Below are 24,351 nucleotides of genomic sequence, written 5' to 3' on the forward strand. Positions count from 1 at the left end.
CTGAAAATAACTCCAAGGAAAGAAAGAACTGTTGAACTAGAATATTTGAGACACCATAATATATGATGGATATTATGTTTATTCACATGATGTCATCAGCAAAGTTTCAACTTCTTCCTTATGATTATCTGATATATCAAACTATTTAGATCAGGCTGAGGCAAGCCGGGCTAGAGAATTTTGGGAGTTAAAGTTCATGCATCACAAAGGTTGCCAATATTGAGAAACACTGATCTAAATATCTAGTAATTCAGCTTGTATATTTGGTCTTGACTGACTATAAACTTACTCAAGATAAGCTGCTTTCACCATCTATTTGATCAAAAGAACAATGAGACTCTTCTAAAACATGCCTTACTTCAAAGAGGATGTGAAATGGAACTTGGATCCCATCAAGACCAGAAAACATCCAGAATTTAAACCAAGTATTAATGTAAAAACTAGAGCATGAAATTATTCAATAAAGTACATGGATGAATATTTTTGCCTAATTAGGTGATCTCTCTTTCCAGATAACTTTTTACAAGCTGCCTTGTGTTGTAACCCGTTGTCTTGCCCACAATCCTTTTTCTTTCTAGATCTTTTTCACTTATCCTACCTTTTCTACTTATCCTACTATCCTATCAACTTTTCATCCTCTTTCTCAACTAACATTCCATTCATTTAATTCTGATTCTACCCCACTTTCTATATACATACCAAGAAAATGTTGAAATTAAATAGAATTTAATTTTAGCCATGGCAAGAGTGAAGCAAAGGATATTCCGATGTATGCATAAAACATATTACCCTTTCCGACAGTAAGGAAGTTGCTTCTACATGTTGGGAGAAGGTGATCATGGATGTTACAGAAAGTATGGGGAATTCTGGAAACAAAGTGGTGGGAATAATTTTGGTAGAACTGTATTTTGATGTCCCTCTCTCACTTCTCATATTTCAACAGACCCACCAGAAAAAAGTACTTAGTGTGGTCTATATGATCAAGGCCATACAGAGACAGATAGAAAGACAGACTTGTTTGTATTAGTTGCACTGGTGGAAAGCATGGGAGAATAGTTGGAGATTCATGAGTATATCCACACAGGAATTCTGGGAGATACTATCCCAACCAAGGAGCTATGGTGCCATAGTTAGCCTATAGTGTTCATATTCCATTGGCATAATCAGTTTAGGAAGCAGTAGATGAATCACACAAACCAGAAGTTATTCATAAGTATGCAAAAGAGACATTTAAATATTACTGTGGATTGACTGGGGATTTAGCTGTTTTCTTGAGCAACCACATCACTATAACATCCACATCAGCACTTCTATTGCAAGTGTGGAATCCCCCCATCCACAATAACTTGTGGTATCTCAAGTTCAATCATCTTCAGAAGGATTGTCTTAAGTTCTATTTTGGCTGCCATAAGCTGAGAGAAAGCCAGGAATTCTAACTCTTGGGTCTGTTTGCTTCAGAATTTTCATGGCTTATTTTAAGTAACTAATAATTTCCAGCCAGTATGAGGTTACTTGAACTTTTCATATCATTTTGCTTTTCTAAATCATTGTTATCCATCCTGAAGACTCCAAAAATGGAACAGATTGAAAGCTCTAAACAAATTGTTGCAATAGTCACAATATTAGATTTATTTTCCAGCATTCAATAAAAGGGCTCCATGTTTTTGAGGTTGATGATGATTGTTATTGTTATTATTATTATCCACACTATAGTCTCACTCATGTTACATTTATAATTTAAACTATAAGATATGATGGGGGAAAGTAAGACAGATGGGCAAGAGTATTTCATTCTATGTTCTAAGGATTTGCAGATGGGGATGCTCTTTCCAGAACACATATAGCAACTGAAAAACTAAACAGATTAAAAGATTCTTCAAATGAAGGAGATAGTTTGTGCTTGGGGTGAACATTCTGGATATAGAAAAGCATACAGCAATCTCCTCTACTTCAAAAAGGTTGATTCTAGAGAGTCACATGCAAGTGCTACTGAAAACAGTCTCATTACTCAGGGTTAGCTCATTCAGTGCACCCATTTCAGTCCTTCTGCAATATCAGCACCCCTGGGGATGCTATTCTGAAAAGAACAAAGAAAAAGTGGTGCTGCTGGCAGTCACAATTCTATGGAAGCAATCTTGTTTAATGAGCCGGAATTAGTTGGCTGTGTTTGGGGTGGGAGTGGGGGAAAAGATGGCATACGTCTGATATCAATTCAGCTTTGTTGATCCCCTCAATTCTGGAGATGAAAAACTTGGAAGCTGGAAGAGAGACAGCATATGCAGAGGCCTCTTGGTAAACAGACTTAATGTGGAGGGGGAGTGAAGTGGAATGGAGTGGAGTAATTTAGGAATATTCTTTTTTCCTGCACTCATTCAAAGCATACCTTTCTTCTTCAAAACCAAGTTCTATTTAAAAAATAAAATGTATGTTGGAAACAAAAACAAGCTATACATAGTCCTGATTGTCTGATGTTCCATGTTTTCATTAAGGAACATCTTCATCTTTTGAAACCTAAGGAAAAGCAAGACTAACAGCTGAACTAGCACTTGATTTGCTGCTATTGCTGGAATGCATGTCTGCCATTTCAGATGCAAAGCTGGATTTCTACAGTTAAGGGACCACCATGATCCTTTTCTCTAATATTATATCTTTCTTTGCTATGAACAATTGGAGCCAGTTTCACATGTCTCGTTGCATTGATTCCCAGGATCAAAGTGTAATGTCAGAAAAGCCTATAATTTTTTGTTGTAATTAAATGGCTTCACGTGCATTGATTCAAAAATGTATACAATAATCCATAAAAATAGGCCAGTAATATAGTCTTATACTGCAGCTAGGAGATTAAAATGTGGTAGTTGTGGCAAAACTGAATATATGCTTAGTACATATTTAGACTACATACTAAAACTTCAAAGTTTCCAGTTCTTAAGACATAACCAATAAATGCTGCCACATTTTAACCCTGAGAAAAAATTGACTGAACAGAGATAGGAAGGACAACTTCACAGAAAATGAAATAAAATGAATGCTTCTTTTGTTAATGTCCAGGTTGTTATACATTTATAATGCAAGCATGTGTTGGAGAATCAAAAGCAGGAACAGAATTTCTCTTTATTGCCATGTTTTTTTCCCCAGAGGTAAAAGGATGAGCAAAAGCCATTCTGGTGTAATGGTTAAGATATCAGGCTTAACTTGATATTGGGTGACCATACGTTCTAGTCCCATCTTAGGCACGAAGCCAGTTGGGTGACCTTGGGCCACTCTTGCTCTCTCAGTCAAAGAACCACTGTGAAGTAACCTGAAAATGCACTTGGAAAAATGTATAAAACCATGGCAGAGCTACTGCAAAAATCTTGGAATGAAACGGGCAGGAACTTGTCCAGGCAGATATCAGGAGTTTTGCCTTCTTTCTGAATAACGAAAACCCACTCTCAGATAAAGGAATAAGGGAAAATAAAAATCAACTACTCAAAATATTCAAGCCAGTAAGAGATAACGGAGCTTCATTTCCTGAACCTAAAAAAAACACAGAGCAATTCTGGGAATAAATAAAAAAAAGTAAGAACCTACAATAAAGAACCACTGTGAAGTAATCCGCATCATTTCCAGAAAGGAGAAAATGAGGCTCTTTTCTCTTGCTCTATGCAAGGTTTAAGCATTCATACTGCAAATGATCCACAAATAATCATGAATCACACTAACCAAACTTTTTGAAAAAAACATGTAAGGGATTACCCATTACAAATACAGGTTACACAGTCAGAGATTTCAACAAGGAATCACAGAATCATAGCAGTTGGAAAAGACTTTGAAGGTCATCTAATCCAATTGCCTGCCCAGGGCAGAAAATTCATACTATTCCTGCCCAATCTTTTACTAAAAATCTCTAGTGAAGTTTTCTCCAGCAAGATGAGTGAGTTTTCAGTGAACCTTTTACGGGGGTGGGGGGATGTATGCAACCTTGAATTCTTAAATAAAAAGCTGCATATAAATGTAATAAAAATATACATTCAGATTCAGCTCCCTGCTGATAATATAGAGTTAATACCATATTGATTTACCTTTTAGTTTGTTGGCACTGATTTATATAAAATATGTGTAATATGTAACATTTAAATTCTCAAAAATCTTATATATATATATATATATATATATATATATATATATATATATATATATAGGTCTTTGGTTGTTCGGGTTTTCTCCCGCGTAAAATTGGAAGTGTCTTGGCGACGTTTCATACGAAGTCCCATTCGTCATCTTCAGGCTGGTGTTTTCGGCTTCGGCACGAAGCCAATCAAACAAGCCTGAAGATGAACGAATGGGACTTTATTCGGTCGGCCAAGACACTTCCAATTTTACGCTGGAAATTATGTCCTTATACAAATATTATACCTCAGAATATATATATTTATATATATATATATCGGTTGTTCGATAAAATGGAAGTGTCTTGGCGACGTTTCAACGAAGTCCCATTCGTCATCTTCAGGCTGGTGTTTTCGGCTTCGGCACGAAGCCAAAAACACCAGCCTGAAGATGACGAATGGGACTTTGTCGAAATGTCGCCAAGACACTTCCAATTTTACGCGGGAGAAAACCTGAATAACCAAAGACCTTTATACAAACACCCGCGAAAACCTCAGAATATATATATTTTATATATATTCGAGATAGAAAAACGCCCACACAGCATGAACAAACGAGATGATACCTCCTGCCTACCAGCCATTTGGAAACCCGCCCTTATTGACAAACGACTCCCTAACACAAAAAAATGACACCAGACCCACACTCACTAAAACCACACAGGATGTCACCACCACACATCCACGCAAAAAGCAAACCCAAAGCCACATCGATGATGAGGCACGACCACAAACCAGAAACCAGACCACAGCTGCATCATTAGCCACTTTAAACCCCTCCAATCCAACATGAAGCAAACTGATGCCCACCATGAAGATGAGGTACGACCACAAACGCGAAGCCAAAAAATAGCAATGCAGTTCACCATTTTAAATCCCCCTGCAACTCAGACTAACCTGAGCACAACAAAGCCCCCACCCAAACAGAACACTCCCCCAGCCAATCAGAGCACAGCCAACCCCCCAGCCAATCAGAGCACAGCCAAGCTCCTAACCAATCAGAACACACCTCCATCCAATCAGAACACAGCCAAGCTCTCATCCAATCAGTTCATACCCCCACTGGCAGTTAAAAGGAGGAAACAGCTACAATCATACATTGCTCCTAGAAGCACGAAGCCGAAAGCACCAGCCTGAAGATGACGAATGAGACTTCGTCGAAACATCGCCAAGACACTTCCAATTTTACGTGGGAGAAAACCCGAATAACCAAAGACATATATATATATATATATATATATATATATATATATATACACACACACACACACACACACACACACACACACACACACACACACACACACACACATACATACATACATACATACATACATACATACATATTAAGAATAAAAGTAAAAATGCGACTCTTGGGAATATCCATACTATTAAAATAATGATCACCAAGAGAATACTTTAAGAGAATAAAATTTAATCAATCAACCTAGTTTTTGTCAAAATAACACATCATCAAGTTTATTTTGACGAAAGCTAGGTTGATTGATTAAATTTTATTCTCTTAAAGTATTCTCTTGGTGATCATTATTTTAATAGTATATATTCAATGATGCAATCTTCGATCTCCGGGAAGAGTATACTCCAGTTATTTATTGTTAAAACAACATTTAAAACAATAAAAACAGTTATATACAAGAATTAAAACAACTTAGCTTTCGCTGGTCCTCTGCCAGCGTCCTCAGAGTGGGGCTTAGGGGGTGGGAAGTTCTTTTTATCCCCTTGCTGATCCAATTGCCTACTCATTGCCCTCGTGACAGGGCCACTCTTCCTGATTGCCTGTGACTGCCTTGCCTGTTCCGCCCTCTCTTTTTTGCACTCTAACATTGTATTTTCCTGCTTTGTCATCCTTGTGCTGTCTCCCCCTCCCTGCTCTGTTATCATTCGCACACTCTCCAATCCCTCCTCCTTATCCAATGCAAGGTGCCTCCTCCGACTCGGCACTACCCGAATCCTGTTGGGCTGATGATCTGCCTGCCATTTTTGCATACCATTGCTGGTTTCTATTTCAACTCCCTCCTCCAACCCCCCTCCTCTCCCAGCCTGCCGATTCATGCACCCTTTGTTATCCATTCCTGTCATCCTTCCCCCCCTTCCTTCAACCCTCCCACCTGTTGATTAACATATTGCTCCTGCCTTTCATCGACCATTCTTATTGATGTTCTCTTCCTCAATATCTTTTCCTTCCTGATCCGCTGCTCTATCTGCTGTTCCTGTTTACCCTCCTCCCCCACTGTCCATCTTCCCCTCTCCAATGTCCTCCCCATCATCTGCTGACTTGCCTGTTGTTCATCCATTTCTGTCCATCCTCTCTTTTCTAGCATTCCTCCTCCTCTGACCTGCCGTCCTACATGCTGTTCCCAAATGCCAACATCCATTCCTGTTAAACCCTCCTTCTCAAGCTTTCCTCCCCCCCAATCTGCCGTCCTGCCTGCTATTCTTATCTGCCCTTCTCCTTTCCTGTCAGCCCCCCCCTCTCCTGTTTCCTCCCCCCCTCTCCAATCCACTGCTCTGTTTGCTGTTACTGCCAGCATTCTTCCTTCCCTTACCTGCTGTCCTACGTACTGTTCCCATCTACCAACCTGCGTTCCTGTTGGACTCTCCTTCCCAAACTTTCCCCCCCAAAAAAAACTGCTGTCCTGCCTATTATTCCTGCCTGCCCTTCTCCATTCCTATCCACCCCACCCTCTCCTATTTCCTCCCCCCCTCTAATCTGCAGCTCTACCTGCTGTTCCTGGCTCGAATCTCAGAAGGGTATGTCTGGTTGAAAAGAGCTAAAGAGTTCGAAATAGCTATTCCAGTTCTCCCTTAATTCTTTGCTAGCATTCCAAATTTTAGAAATGTATATGATGTCACAGTTGTGACTGCTGCCTGTGGATGGCTCTAGTTTGAGCTGATACAAGGCAAAAGATTTCTCTCTCCCATATTTGGGCAACAGGGTGTAACATACAGCATTCTAGATAACTCCTCCCCTGTTTCTTCCCTCCCTAACACAGCTGGCAAAAGTGAGACAGATCCTGTGGCCTAGAGGTTAATACAACTGCCTAACATGCAGACAGCCCAGGTTCGAATCTCAGAAGGGTATGTCTGGTTGAAAAGAGCTAAAGAGTTCGAAATAGCTATTCCAGTTCTCCCTTAATTCTTTGCTACACATATACACACATACATATTGTATTGTATAGTTGTATTGTGAATAGAACTATATTAATGTATTTATAACATTCATATCCATATACCAATTCTGGTTAGTGTAGGAAAAATGTCAAAAAATATGATGACATATACTAGCCATCTGAATAGAGCTGTTGAGTCTGGGTCTTCACATATGAAGAAAAATTGGTCTTCTTTAAGTTGCAAGTAGAAACCACATTATTTTAGAAGTACTGTATCCCAATGATAGTGTGATTTTCTCATAATTAGCACAGAACAGATTATTCACATACAATCATATTGTAAACTGGCATGACTTCCCTGAAGTTGTCCAATCCAGTCTATCATCTCATTCTGCCAAAGAGATAGAGTGCCAGTCATTTGTCTCTTCGCATTGTTCATTACCTTATACCACTTTAGAGAAAAGTACCTGTTTGAGTTCATTTTCCCTAAGGGCTTGAAGAGGGAGGAAAAGAAACAATTAGGTGCTAAGGAGAGATCAGATAACAATACATAAAAAAAAGAGAAAACAGGCCAGCGGCTGTGTTCACTTTTTTCCCTCCAACTACTTCCTAAAATTTGTTCTCCTGCTGTTTCAAGCACATATACATACTTAATGCTTCTAAAGGAGTATGAAAAAAGATAAAACACTTTTTAGATTAGGCTTTTACTGGAGTGATAACTTTAGGCTTTTACTGGAGTGATAACTATTGCTCAGTTGCCCACTTCAGTTTGCTTATTTTTGAATCATATAAGTGGACATTCATCCCCTTTTAAAATTTCTCCATGTACAGTAGAACAGATGTCAAATAGACAAATGGCAACATTTGCACTCATTCTGGTGTACAGTTATCTAGATGTTGATAAGATAAGCTCTTGTTTCAGTGAACTCTTAAACATGCACAGATTTTCTCTCACAAAATAATCTCTTCTAATGTCCTCGTAGAACCAGGCATAGGACTACCACAATGATTTCCCGCACAGAGCCAACCAAGCCTGCTGTCACAAACAAACCTTATAAACATTTCCTGCCACCTCTTTCCCGACCTTCCACTTCACAGATATTTTTCAAACTCCTCCCATGGCCCCATTTTCAAGATTCCCTTTCCTGATGGCACAAGCAAAACCACAGCTTTGTGCCCAGTTTAGATTCGCCCCCATTTACGTTTTCTCACATGTTTCAACAAGCCCAAGTTACACAGCCCGAGGAACAAGACCAAGCTTTCTGCTTCAGCACAGCTGCGGGTGCTGACATAACAGGCCAGAGAGGGAGGGAAAACAGGCTTTGTTTCCCAACTGCCCAACAAGTCTATTTAGACAATTTTAGAGAAAAGCAGCCGCCTCACCCAGGCTTCCCAGGCTTTTTTCCACTTCAAAATCTGTAGACCAACACTCAGTGTTAGCCTTTGAAAATCTAATTGAAAATTTACTAGATAACCTTTACTTCAATTTATTTACTTAGTGTAAGAATAGAGGACCCAGTGTATAAAAGTTCCCCTATGAGCAAAAGCAAAAAGATGTGAATATATAAATATTTATAGTATGAATATTTGCACTATTATCCTCCCATACCAAAAAACACCCCACTCATATATATGGAGCAAGCGCAATAAAAGCTGTAACTAAGCAGATATAAATGCAAACATTCAAATTAAATAAATGCATTTATGAATGAGTTCCAACAACAGGCCAATTCAGAAAGCCTTTTTGGAATTTTTCCATTCATGTCAATATTGTATGAGTTCTTATGAATGGGTATAAGAGTGATATTTAATTTTTCTATCAATGTGTACAAACTGAAAGAACATTCTCAGAAAGCTCTCATTCACTATACTACACTGAAGAGATCCAAGTTTCTGGTAAAAAATAAAACTGATGGAAGAGAATATATGTTTGATGCCTTGACTGATATCTTGAATTCCTAGAAGAAAAGATAAGGCAGAAATATATTACAATATATTATTTCATATAGTAAAGATTATATCAAAAATAACTATGATTTCTACTTTATTTATGATGCATTATAATGCATTATGATGCATTATAGCCAAGAAATTAAAAGACGCTTGCTCCTGGGGAGGAAAGCTATGGCAAATCTAGACAGCATATTAAAAAGCAGAGACATCACCCTGCAACAAAAGTGCATATAGTCCAGGCCATGGTTTTCCCAGGTGCAATGTATGGCTGTGAAAGTTGGACCATAAGAAAGGCTGAGCGCCAAAGAATTGAGGCCTTTGAACTATGGTGCTGGAGAAGACTTCTGCAAGTCCCTTGGATTGCAAGGCGTTCAAACCGTCAGTCCTAGAAGAGATCAACCCCAATTGCTCTTTAGAAGGCCAGATCCTGAAGTTGAAACTCAAATACTTTGGCCACCTAATGAGAAGGAAGGACTCACTGGAGAAGGGCTTAATGCTAGGAAAGATTGAGGGCAATAGAAGAAGGGGACGACAGAGAATGAGATGGCTGGATGGAGTCACTGAAGCAGTAGGTGTGAACTTAAATGGACTCCAGAAGATGGTAGAGGACAGGAAGACCTGGAGGAACGTTGTCCATGGGGTCGTGATGGTAGACACAATAAATATTAAAATACAGGCACCCATCATGGATGTATAACATAGCAAGATGGCTATGGGCAGCCTATTTACTATAATCTGCTACAGCCATGTCTTAAGGCTACTATAGCTGATCAAATAACAATGGAGAGTGTCCCAGTACTAGGGAAGGAAGACAATACTGCTAAACATCACCTCCATTTTCCAATATAGCAAAGTCCAACATGGTGCACTGATATAATCAAGCATGTCTGGCACAACTTCTTTGCTGGTCAGTTATGCAATTTTTAATTCTGTACCATTGTTAACATTTCCATGTGTTTGCCCCTCCTTCCTTTCTAAACACATGAGCATTGGCATTTACAGCAAACCCACTATCTTGTTCTAAAATGACAAGAAATTATGAAGAAAGTCTAGCTCTTGCCCACAGCAGAGGACTCCATCCACTGGAATAACAGTCCGGGGGAAAAGAGCAAAAGGAATATCTTGACCACTACCACCACACCTCCACATGCATGTCAAATATAATTCTGCAGCTCGGTGCCAATGTTCATCATACTGCTGCCTTCCAACTAGACAAGCTCCTATGTCATGCTGCATATTTTTAGTCAATATATGCATATCTGGTGTTGTGTTGAATCAGAAAAACTGCAGGAGACAGAAGGGTGTGAGGTGAGATTTAAGGTGTGGTGAATTAGCAGACTTCATTTTGATTCAGGACATACTTCAGGCTAAGTCAAAAAACTTGCTTTCAATGCAAGAGAGACCAGCCTGGACTGAAAAGAAAAACTGCTTCCAAAGCACATGCAGAATGCCTTCTCTCATTACTGATTAACCTGCTTCTCTCATCTCACACAAAAGAAAAAGGAGAATTCATTAATAAGAGCCTAAAATTCAATGCCTTGCGTTTTGAAATCAATTGATGCATTCATTTTCTACTCAATTTCGTTATTCTCCTACAGTTTTTTCTTTTGGAATTTAATTTTTCCGAAGGATAAATTTAAAATAATTATTTTATTAGCTATGACTTGCAGAATCTAAAGGAAACAGAGCATTGAAAATAGTGACAGAAAGTTGAAAATAGGTATTGATTTTACCAGGACATATTCTTGGAGAAATTCACCAAAATTACATTTAAAATACATCACCTCCCAATTTAGAATGCCCACATCTTATTCTGTTAATTAAAAGTGGCAAAAAATAAACACTGAAAAACTGGGGATCTCTCCCAACTATATTAGTCCCCAACAATTTGAAAGAGGAAAAAGGTCAAGCAGTGTTCATCAGGGCAAATTCTACATGCAGGAACGCCAGAGCAGCTGGACTCCTTCCAACATATTTGGGAATTTTGCACAGGAGTGCCCTAAATAGATAGTTATGCTGAGAGAAAGCAGAAATGTCCCAGAAGGCAAGTGCAACCTCACATCAGTCTTTATCATTTTCACAAAACACATACAGTTCCTTCAGGAGCTACCCCATGGATTGCAGAGACCTCTGCTGACTTAATAGAGCAAATACTAGAAAGAGTAAAGAAAAGGGAACTCCAGGGACCATATATATCATCTTAGATGATGCCCATATGGGTTGGTTCTTTATCTGTCACCCAACCTCCACACACCTGGAAATATTTTTCTTTTCTACTATGTTTATTTCTTACAACAGGACAGTTTTGCTTTGATTGTTTGCTCTGTCTGCACAGAATCTCTAATATTCTGTTTTATCTAAGGATGAGCAATTAAATGCCTGTTCTTTATAGCAATGCCATCTTGTAACCCAATACCAGTGACCAAATTAGCTAGAAAGAGTTGTTTACAGAACAGGCACTAAAACTTGTTATAGCCCAATATGTTATTAGAACTATTCTGCTAATTTATTTCTGTGTTATATTAGCAGCATAAAGTCTCTGAGTTAGACCATATAGTAGTATTTCCTGTTCATGTTTCTACAACATTATGAGGCCCTTTGATCCAGAAGAGGCTTGGTAAAGAGTGGTGTCTTATGGGGGGAAAGAGTAGGTAAAAACGTAACAGTGACAATGGACATATGGACATATGGCAGGAAATGGAGGGATGACAGACGTTGGTCTCAAGGAAGATATTCTCTCCAGTGATGCTACATGCCAGCTCTTTGTGCTCTGCCCTAGGGCTTTATCTATGGAGATTCAGTGACTCCAGCTTCTGGCAGATTTTCTTGCTACTTAATACAAACTTGGTCTGGAATATGGATTATCTCTCATCTATGGTTCACTATGGATGGTAGGACTGTTCTGGTATGCACTATTGAAACTTATCTGGTCAATTGGATAGGCTGTCACCTTTTCAGAAATGGGACCACCTGGATTTCATATGTGGCATCAGCTATTAATCCAAACAGGTGCTTGTAGCTGTTGTCATGCAAGAAACTCTGATGTCTATGGCCTCCAGTATACTTGAGAAGAGGATGATGCATCTATCCTGGACCTCCTTGATCATTCAGTGCCCTTCAATACCATTGATCAGGGTCTCCAAACATGGCAATTTTAAGACTTTAAAACTTTTGGACTTTAACTCCTAGAATTCTTCAGCTGGGGAATTCTGGGATTTGAAATCTAAAAGTCTTATTAAAGTTGCCAAGTTTGGAGATCCCTGCCATAGATCATGATATCCTTCTAGATAGACTTAGAAGGCTAGCAGTGGGAAGCATAGTTTTACACGGGTTCTCTTCCATTCTCTGAAGTCAATTCCAGTCAGTTTTGGTAAAGGGGGAGAGATCCAGCCTGGAACCCTTCATTCAGGATGTTCCCTATTCCTATTTATCCTCTGTATGAGGCTACGGGATGGGGTCATTTATCAGCATGAGTATGCTGAAATACTCGATTGCACATCTCTATCCCTGGATATGCAGAGCAATATTGTCAGGGTTCTTTTTGCTGCCTGGAAGCTGCAGGCACCTGGATGGAGAAAAGGCTTTGACTCACCTTGGTAATACCAAGTGGTTGACTTTGGGTTCAGCTCTCTCTCACCATAATTTGGAAATTTTCCATCTGTTTCTGGATAGAGTGGAAATACTCCCTGCCCCCAACAAAACTGATGTTAATTTGGGTGAGTGGAGACTCCTGCATGAAGGACAGATGACAGCTGTGGCCAGGATTTATCTTGTGCACCAAATCTGCCCATTCCCGGATCTGGAGGTTTTGCTTATAGTCATTCATGCTTTAGTGACCTCCTGGTCACCAATGTACAATGCAGATCAAGCTGCTTTGGGGGAACCTGTAGCTGGTCCAGAATTCACTGATGCCTGCGATTATGAGCACATCACAGTACACCCATTTAACACCATTTATTTGTGAATTGACTGGCTTCTGTCAGCCCTTTAAACTAGGGCAAATCAGGAAACTGGCACTGCATGAACTGCTGTAACTCAACTTGTTATAAGATAAAACAAATGAAAGTCTGGCAGAGTTGCTCTCTTCCTCTTATTCAAGGACCATCAAGGTCTTATTCAAGGGGCAGTCTTGAGTTTCTTTGTCATTCTCTCCTAGCTTTCCAAGCTAAATTCATGTTGTCCTAATGACTACTGCATACCTTTTTCATGGGTCTCTATATTTCTCTATAGTTTCCAGTAGGCTTCTACATGCAATTCAAGATGTTGGTTGCCACCTATAACACAGAGCCTGGTTACTTTAGGGACCATCTGTTTCTAATGGTTTCTACTCATCTCACTACATCCAGCCGGGTGGACAAGTTCCAGGTCTTGTGAAACAGTGTTTAAGTCCAAAAGGTTTCTCTCTTGTGAAACATGTACTATAGAACATCCTCCCCGCCCCCCGAGATTCAGATAGCACAGACTCTTACAAGAGGCTTTAATGACCTTATTTCATGGAGACCTTGGAATGAGGAGTTAATTGAGCCTAAGATGCATATATTACAATATGTTACGGGAGAAATTTGCTAGGCAGCTGAATAGTGCTACATTCTATTGTTTTTATTTAATTGTATTAATTTGTATATTTAACCAGAATCACAACCTTCTAAATTAATAATTTAATAAACAATCTAAAGCAAATAGCATAAACTGAAAAGAACATTCTTTCCTAGATACAGATTCAAATCTTGGGCCTGATAAAGGATTATATTCTTTAATTAGGGCAACTATATATAGGCTGCAAAACCTTCCATACAAGTCCTATCAGGATCAACTTTAATTAGTTATTTTAGATTAATCTAGATTTTCTAAATGCTGTCATGGATAATCCAGAGAAGAATAGTAGCAACCTGCTGAAATAACTGGGTGCAAAGACCATTCATTCAATAACTAACTTTCAACTCAATAGGCTATAATATGTGTTCTTTGGTTTCGGCTAGTCATTTAAAATTCAGCGCAGTATGAACCTCGCAATTCTATCTTATTCCAGGAACAATGGTAAAGCAAACTGTTATTTCAGATCTTATATGCACCTTGTTGGAAAAGGCATAGTTGGATTACTACAATCGTAGTAAAGAGTCTAAGTTTCTGTATTGTCTTGCTTCCATCCAACACCATTTTTGCAGCCATGTTCTTTGATGCTAGTAAACAGGTGGTAGGTATATAATACTAAAATCCTCTTGGGAGCATATAACTCCATATAATTTAAGTGAGTGAATCGAACTGCTTCATAATTAGTCCTCAAGCCTAATATAATAATCAATCAGATTATTTTTTAAAGAATAAACTCTTTATGGATTGAGGCAACTGCCCTAACTTTTGCAGCCAGTAGGGGGTCCATCAAAAGGATGGTTCACTTCACTTCCGGTGGTTCCAGCGACGACGATGGCGGCGTTTTACAAAGCCGCCCGTTCCTGGTCCATGTAAAAGCCGCGGGACTTTGACAATCAGCTGTCCCGCGGCTTGAATCTCCTCCCTGGGAAAAAGGGAGGAGGAGAGCTCTCAGGAAGAGGTAAGAGCTCCCCTGGATCCCTGTTATTTTGGGGACCGGAGGGTAGAGCTCCCTCGGAGCCTGAGCAATCTCCGCATTCCAGGGAGCCTTCGTCCCGAAGTTTTGGGATGAAGCAAGCTGCCGCTTCCACATCTGCTTCTTTTAGCTGCTTATGAGTATTTGAAAGCAGACGGAGCAGACCAGGAGAGACTGCGCTCAAGTTTGATGGTGTCTTTAACTTCAGCAAGTTTCCTCTTCTTCTCCTTTTGTTCACTTTCCCTTTAGAAGAAAGGGAAAGTGAAAGGCAAAATGGCGATTGTCTTTCTTGCTTGATTTGCATTATAAAGCAAAACCTGGACATAGAAGTAAGAATTTGGCTTTTATTCTTTTTCCCTTTATTTTTTTTTTTAAAGAATATTTAAAAGAACTGTGATTTTTTTTCTTTTTTTTCCTTTTTTTTTAATAAGAATCTTTCTTCTTGGAACTTAAGAAAATGGCTTCAAAACGCTTGCCTCCTGCTCCTAAAGCTCCTATCTCTTCCCCAATGCCTCAGTCTGTTTCTCAGAAACCAAAATCACCTCCACCCTCTCCTCCTCCTGCAATTTCTCTTAGTGATTTACAAGAAGCTTTTAAAAAGCATGCTTTGAACATTAAGGAGGAAGTAAAAGATCTTATAATTGCAGAGAGGGCTAATACAGAAGAACTATTGGAGAAAAAGAACAAGCAAGTAAGGGACCACATACTTTTTGCTTTTCAGGGCCTTGCTCTGCATATAGAGAGAATTGATGACAAAATGGAGGAGATTACTGAAAATGCAACAAGAATTGAATCTAGAATGCAGGAGGTAGAGAACAAGATAGAAATCACACAGGATGAACAAACCATTTCACAATACAGAGAGATAGAATATGCATTGCGTATCAGAGGGCTGAGACAGAATTCTCAGGAGGACTTAAAGATGCTTATTGTGAAAGATATTGCTCTTAATCTTCGTTGGAGCCCTGAAATAATTGGGAATGAGATAGAAAAAATTTTTAGAGTTAACTCACGGGTTGCCAGACAGAGAAATTTACCAAGAGATGTGGTTATCTATTTTTTTAGAAGATCTATTCATAATGAAATTATACAGGCTTTTTATAAACAAAAGTTTCAAATTGCAGATCAAGATGTGATAATTTTAAAAGAAATACCTCCAAAAATTCTAAGAGGCAGAAAAGATTTTACTTTTCTGTCTGATGAGTTAAAACATCGTCAAATTCAGTTTAGATGGGAGATTCCAAGAGGAATAATAGTGAATTATGAGGGGATACGTCACAGATTAACCACTGTCTCGAAGGCAAGAGATTTTTATCATTCTATTTTAAAGGCAACATCGTCATCACCTCTACAAATAAGGATAACGGAAGAGTCTCTTATGGCAGGAGCCTCATCAATGATGGTTATGGAACAAGCTGCACAGAATCTTGAGATAAAAGAGCAAAGGATGACACGAGCTGCCCATAAACGTAAAGAAAAAGAGCAGCAGCAGAAGAGTGGGGATAAAGTTGAAAGTATGGTTACTACTCCTGTGGGAGGAGCAAGACCAAAAAGATCTTTGACAGTTGATCTGCAGGCCATGCTCCAGAGGCTCCAGGCCGGTGGAGATGGCCAGGTTCCTGACCTGGAATGTTAATGGCTTAAATGTGCCACAGAAACGAAGAAAGGTTTTACACTATTTGAAACAACATAATAACGACTTGATATGTTTGCAAGAGACTCATATAACTTTAAAGGACTCTAAACTTTTGATGAATTCTCGTTTGGGTTCACATATTATTGTTCCAGTTCCAGGGAAAAAAGGGGGAGTGGTAATTTATGTGAAGAAAAATTTTTCATCTAAACTAATTGAGGCTGATTCTGAAGGAAGATGTCTTTTTGTGGAACTATTATCACAAGGCCGAAAAGTTCTTATTGTTGGATTATATGCTCCCAATCAACAACAGAAACAATTTTATAAGTTGCTGCATGGGAAGATATCTTAGTTGGATTACAAATCGGTAATTTTGATAGGTGACTGGAATGGGGTTTTAGATTCAACTATAGACAAAAGGAGCTCTTCTAAAACTTTTACCCAAACCAAACTACCTAAGACTTTTTTTGACTTGAAAGAAGAATTGGAGCTTACTGATATTTGGTGAGAAAGGAACATAAATGATAGAGACTTTACTTTCTATTCGGATAGACATCAGTCATTTTCAAGGATTGATTTTTTTTTGATCACTAGTGACTTCCTCTCTAGAGTGAGGAAGGTGAAAATTTTTCCCAGAACATTGTCAGATCACAGTCCGGTGTGGATGGAACTACATCTGGAAGATGGGAATAGAAGATCTTGGAGACTGAATGAGAATTTGTTTAATCAGGAAGAGTTTGTACAAAAGTGTAAAGAGCATTTAAAGGATTTTTTTGCTATAAACATGAATAAGGGTACATCGATGTCTATGGTTTGGGATGCCAGTAAGGCATATATGAGGGGAATTTTGATTCAATTGAATAAAGTTTTTAGGGAAAAAGGGTTACGAAGACGTAGAGAAATAGAAGAAGAGATTAAATTAAAAGAACAAGAGTTGGTTCTTAACCCAACTGATAATAATTTAAAGATATCCATAAAGATGCTTAAGGAACAATTTAATATGTTGATGGCAGATCAGGTGGCTACCAATCTGTCATATATGAGACATAATACTTTTTGTAATGCGAATAAGCCTGGGAGGTGGTTGGCTTATCAGTTATGAAAGAAACAGAAAGCTAGAATTATAGAGAAAGTAAAATATAAAGGTACTGAGGTTTTTCAGCAAGATCTGATTAAAAAAAGTTTTTTAGACTTCTACACAAAATTATATTCAAGTGATAACATAAAGGGTTTTGACATAGATAAATATCTACAATCAGTACATTTTCCTAAACTCTCAGAGGAACAACAAAATGGGATGAATAGTTTAATTACTGTGGAGGAAATTGGTTTAGCTATCAAGCGGTTAAAGGTTGGAAAGTCTCCTGGAACAGATGGACTGACCTCGAGGTATTATAAGATTTTATCTGAAGAAATGATAGGGCCATTAAAGGAACTCTTTAATAGTATTTTGTTGGGTATGCAAGTTCCTCCTTCTTGGAAAAGAGCTTTTATATCATTGATTCCGAAGGAGGATCAGGATCTTACAGAGCCTAAGAATTATAGGCCAATTTCATTATTAAATGTTGATTATAAGATTTTTGCAAAAATTCTGGCAAATAGATTAATGCAGGTTATGAAAGATTTGATTCATAGTGATCAAGCAGGATTTATAACAGGGAGATACATGAAACATAATGTTAGACAAATTATTGACTTAATTGAGTACTTGGATAAGAACAACCAGATTCCTGTGGCTTTTATCTTTTTGGATGCTGAAAAAGCTTTTGACCAATTAGACTGGCAATTTCTATTTTCATTGGTAGAGAAAATGAACTTTGGGGATAATTTTTTACATGCACTTAAAGTTATATACCAGTAACAATCTGCACAAATTGTCGTAAATGGGGGACTGACTGAGAATTTTAATATTCAAAAAGGGACAAGACAAGGATTTCCATTATCCCCATTGTTATTTGTTTTAACGCTGGAAATCTTATTGATTCAGATTCGAGAATCAAAGCTAATCAAGGGTGTAAAGATAAGGAAGAATGAGTATAAATTGCGGGCTTTCGCGGATGATTTGGTTTTAATTTTGGAACAACTGAATCAAGCGATTGACTGTTTATTAGAACTTATAACACAGTATGGGAATGTTTCTGGTTTTAAAGTTAACAATTACAAGACCAAGATATTATCTAAGAATATGTCAGTTAAGGATAGGGAAAGTTTGATTAAAGCCACAGGTTTTCAGATGGTAAAAAAGGTTAAATATCTGGGAGTATATTTAACTGCTTCAAATGGAAAATTGTATAAGAATAATTATGAACCATTATGGGTAAAAGTACAAAAGGACTTAAAAGACTGGAAAAAATTGCAATTGTCATTGTTGGGGAGAATTTCAGCTGTAAAAATGAATGTTCTACCAAAGTTTCTTTTTTTGTTTCAGATGATACCTATTCTAAAAAAAGAGGCAAATTTGGATGAATGGCAAAAGGGTATCAACAATTTTATATGGGCAGGGAAGAAACCAAGAGTTAAGTTTAAGATACTACAGGATGCTTGAGAAAGAGGGGGACTTAAGGCACCTAATTTGAAATTATATTATGATGCAGCCGCCTTAACTTGGTTAGGTGACTGGCTTAATTTAACAAATATGGATATTCTCTTTTTGGAAGGTTGGGATTTAATATATGGTTGGCATGCATACTTAATTTTTAATAAGAAAGTTGATCGGACTTTTAAATCACATATTTTGAGGAATGCCCTACTTCGTGTTTGGAAAAAGTATTATTATAGATTAAATTATAAAATACCTATCTGGGGGATTCCCAGACATGCAATTGAGGGAACTTCTAAGGGGATAAATTTTGATAAAATTTCGTATAAAGAATTGTAATCTGGTCTGGTTTGAATTGGCATTTGAAATCCCTAGATGTATTAAGGCAGGAAAATATTCTACACTCATGGTTTCAATACTTACAAATAATGGATAGATGGACTGTAGATAAGAAAGAGGGAATAACATTAAAAGATAAACAATTGGTTATTCAGATTAAAAACCAGAGTCCGGCTCATATAAAAAGAATTTACAATGTGTTATTAGAGTTAGACTCGGAAACAGAACTGGTTAAAGATTGTATGATAAATGGGCTCAGAATATACAGGAACCGATCTCATTGGACATATGGGAGACAATTTGGATTAGATATGTTAAATTTACACAAGCTCAAAATTTGAGAGAAAATTTTTATAAAATGTTTTATAGATGGCATTTAGATCCTAAAAAATTATCTTGTATTATCCTAATATACAGCCCAAATGTTGGAGATGTGGTAATAATGATGCGACATATTTTCATATTTGGTGGAATTGTAAAAAAGTAAAGGCTTTTTGGATTATGATTTGGTGGAACATTCAAAAGATTTTTAGAAGGAAGATAAAGTTTACTCCTCAACTATTTTTACTGGGTATTTTCGTTGATTTAAATGAAAAAGAAACTATCTTGATGTTGAATTTAGTAACTGCAGCAAGGTTATTAGTAGGTTTATACTGGAAGAAAGATTCTTTGCCTACTTTAGAAGAATGGACACTTAAAGTATCTAGTTTTGCAGAAATGGCAAAAATTTCTACTTATTTAAAGGATCATACACAAGAAAGATACATCATTGTATGGAGAAGATGGATAGATTATATTCAGAAAAAGTATGGAATTAAAAAGTTTCATTTATTTTATGAATGAATATTATAACAAATATTATAGAGAATTGTCTTATAGGTTATGGAGTTAAAGGTTAATTATGATATTTTCTTTTTTCTTTTTTTTTCTTTTTTTTCTTTTCTTTTCTTTTTTATTATTATAAATTTTGTTATTATTAACCCTGTATTCTGCTCTGGGAAGTGAAGGGAGGGGGGTTGGGGGTGGGAGGGAGGGTAAGAGGGGGGCTAAGTGTAGTATAGATAATGGTTGTTTATAGGAGTGCGGCCCGGGCACTCCCCTTATGCTGCGTTCATGGGTTTGATAGGGATGAGAGGAGAGAAGGTGTAGAGAGGAAGTAGGGTATTGAGAGGAGAGGGGGAGGGAAAAGAGTAGGAGGGGAGGAGAGAAAGAGGAGGGAAGTAGGGAATGTTTTAAGAAAGGGTGGATGCAGCCTGGGGGGAATGGGCGGATCGCACCAATGGTTATGAATTTATCTTATTTTAAAATTGTATTGTATTTTTATAATGTTTAAATGGAAAAAATAAAAATTTTCAATGAAAAAAAAAGGATGGTTCACTTAAAATGATCTGATAGATTAATATTTCATTTAAAATAATAAAACACATTCATGAATATTAAGTCTTAGGAATTCTTTCAGTATTTTGTATTTCCATACAAACAATTTAACTGACCACTGACTTCAATGGTTAAAAAAAAAATACCATGCATTAAAAGATTACATTGAAACAGCACACAAAAAGTATGGATGGGAGAGATAATAAAAAAATCCCTTTACTCTCTGGGCCTCTCAAAAACCCTGAATATAGCCTTTGATTTCTTTCTATTTAAAATTCTTTATATCATTCAGCACTGTCAAGGGTTGAAGAAGTGATGCATTTGGAAGTTGGGGACAAACTTTGTTCAACACCCCCTGATGCTGGATAGCTCAGCCATCACTGGCCAAGGCATGAAGGATGGAAGAGAAAGGTCTTTGTTTTCTTAGTCATTTGGCAAGAAACAATCCATTTCTTTCAAAAAGCAGCTGACCGGGGATTGAGGGGTGTTACAGTTCCTGGACTGAACAAAGGGAAAGCAATTGCTAATTTCTTGTTTGGTCTGAAATGCACTTTAATGGACCACTTCATTTCTTTTTATTTTATTTGTGGGATTCTTGACAAGAACATGGAAACAATACGAACATGGCCTCTCATTCTCTTTATTTTCCTTGCTCTTTGAAAATGAATATCTTTGATCTTGCTTTTGTCTCCTTAAGAAGCACATGCTGGAAATATGGATCGAAACAACACCCAGCATGCATATTTTGGGGAGAGGGGAAAAAAGTGAAGGGCCAAGACAGGGAGATAAGGATGTGAAATCATAAAATATTCAAGAAATGTAGAAACATTGGAGAAAATCTCACAGGTGGCGGAGGAGGCTATCTCACTATATTTACCTTTTCACCATGTCTGGTGAGGCCTGCAGACTAGCTCCCAAAAATATGGCTGCAGTCTTGAAGATCCTTCATGGCTGTTTAGGTGGTTCAAGATGTTGCCTCCACCCACCAAGGTACAGTAAACAACAGTTTTGCTTTCGTACTTGCAGAATATAACTAAAATACCTAAAATTAATACCTCAAGCAAGACATAAATGAGAAAAAGAATAAAACTGAATAAGGCCCAATGATAGCAGAACTTGTTTTGGACAAAATATTTTCATATACTACTATTAAAATAGTCAAGAGCAATTTAGGATGAGAACAAGCCAGATCCAGAAACATGAATAATAAATTCAGATGTAAATTTCTCACAGAAATTCTTAAGTTCAAGTTCTGTATAACCTACATGAAGAACCCAAATTCAATCTGTCTCCACTGTTTTTATTACACAATAAATTTCTGTGGTTCTGAAGTACAGACGTTTGGGGTTAAAATTCTGTATTCTTGATCTACAACTGGGTTAACCCCAGTCTTCTACTTTGCTTTCAAAAGCATTAAATTAACTTGCATATCTCTGTTTATAGTCTTATTTATTATTGGACCCACTTGATATTAACTTCTCTGCTTCAAATCCACTAGGAGTCACTGATTTCAAATTATGATAAATTCTGTGCAAATCTTAGCTAAAGGATAATATATAACCATTGTAAATATGTATAAATGAAAGTAACATAACAATTGCTTCATCTCCAATCTGAAAGAAAATCTTGGGAACTTTCAAAAAATGTTGCATATTCTCAGTTAGCTTCAAACATATTTAAAAATGTGTCTTTAATGGACAGAGCAAAGATTATATCTCCACTGGATGGAGCCAAAAATTCTGGGCTTTTCCTCCCTACATCTAGCTGACTCAAGATAAATATCATCCCAAGAGATCAGTTACTGTGACAATGCACTGTTGCCTACTCCAATGCTTTTCAGACCTCTGCGATCCTCATAGCAAGACCTTCCATGCACACATCCTGTTCTCACATCTGCAGCTGGCTATTTACACAACACAGAGACCTCCTGGCAGAAAAGCAATAGAATAAGGATTACATCACACTGAAGACAGGAGAAAGGCTGGGCAGAATGAAGGAAAATTAATTTTAAAAATGTGATAAGAGTGTGATGATCCATGATAGAGAACTCTGCCAACATCAGAAGATAACTGTCTGTTTAAACACTCAACCCCTACCTCAACAAATCTTGAAATTAGTTTACTTTGGTTTTATCATTATATAAAACTTCAACTTTTGATTGTCTAGGACAGTGGTTCTCAACCTGTGGGTCAGGACCCCATTTGGGGTCGAACGACCATTTCACGGGGATCGCCAAACAATGCAGTCCGCAATTTTTTTCCCCTTTTCCTTAGCTGTGCTACTCCCTTTTATTCTATTGGCTTTTGAAAGCCAACAGAATAGACTCTCTTGAATAGAGTCTAATTCTATTGGCTTTCAAAAGCCAATAGGAATTGTCCAGGCTGTCTCTGCCCTGCTGAGCCCGCCAAAAGTCCCATTCTGCAAACAGTGCGGCACCAGTTGAGTAGTCCTCGACTTACAACCGGTTGACTAGTCCTCGATTTACGACCGGTTGGGGGTCGCGGCATTAAAAAGGTTGAGAACCACTGGGCTAGGATGTATGTAAACCCTTAATTATGCCTGACGCAGCACTGGTTGCAAACATTTTGATAGACACTGAAATTAGCAAGGAAAAAGTACTGTATAAGGAAAGAGATAATTTTTGATTGCACTTATAGATACATCTCTGGTTACATTAGTTTTTCTGCTCAAATGCATGTCTATTTGATTTTACATATTAGAGTTTTCTGCAACTTCCTTTAACCTACCAAACATTCCTTTTACAAGAAAATTCACAAGCTGCTACTATTTTCTTATGTAAAAATCACAAGCCAGAATCTATAAGCTGAATACACAAAGCAGATGAGATCTGAATCCAAATTTAAAATATATCAGGAGCTGCCCTTAAATTTTTCATTAGATAAAGAGGAAAATGACCACATCCAGATGAGCACTCTTTATCCTTCCACATCTTCCCCATTTGCCTACTTAATCCAAGAGAAAAAGCCGGGACAAAGCAACTGGAATGGAGCATCCTAGAGCAGCTATAAGTAGCTGCAAACAGCCATCACAGGCAAACTTGTTTTCAGAACCAAAGGAAGAACCAGAAGGTTAGACTGGTGACCAAGTCAAAACTGAAGATCAAATGAAGAACAAGGGATGAAAAACAGTCAAGGAAGATCTTGGATGACTTCTTATTCTGTGTATTCTAAGATACATTTTTGCTCTTCTGTAAAAGTTTGCTTGCAAATCTCCATCTCTATTAATTACATGTTTTGTAATCAAGCCAATATACAACTCATTCTGCCTGAACCATATTGTCTCTTGTATTAAATAAATCCTATGAATTGCCTCCTTAAATCATTGACATGAAATGTAAACATTTAAGTGCTAACATTTTAAAGCAAATATTTTGGGATTGGTTTGGTGTAATGATTACCAGCCTAGAAACAAGAGGACTGTGAGTTCTTGTTCCAGAATAATGTGTAAATGGATAATAGTATTCTCATTTGTATATTATCTTTTGCGTTCTTCCTTCAAGACTGCCTCATAATAAAGAATCCTTCATAGGTAGAAGCATGATACATTTCCCCTATATTAGACCGGTGATTCAGTTAACGTTACAACCAAGCTCTATCCTCAAAAAAAAAATCGTATTAAAACCTCACGTTTATGATTTTCATCTC

General features: G+C 37.7%; 1 protein-coding gene across 2 annotated transcripts in view; it reads right to left on the reverse strand.

The window, feature by feature from the left end:
* Nucleotides 1–24,351, reverse strand: part of ARHGAP23 (Rho GTPase activating protein 23) — a 236,373-nt gene that overhangs the window by 159,079 nt on the left and 52,943 nt on the right. The gene's annotated exons all lie outside the window — the stretch shown is intronic.

This window comes from Crotalus tigris, unplaced genomic scaffold, assembly GCF_016545835.1.
Source record: "Crotalus tigris isolate CLP2741 ecotype Arizona unplaced genomic scaffold, ASM1654583v1 scf7180000024472.5447098, whole genome shotgun sequence".
NCBI lineage: Eukaryota > Metazoa > Chordata > Lepidosauria > Squamata > Viperidae > Crotalus > Crotalus tigris.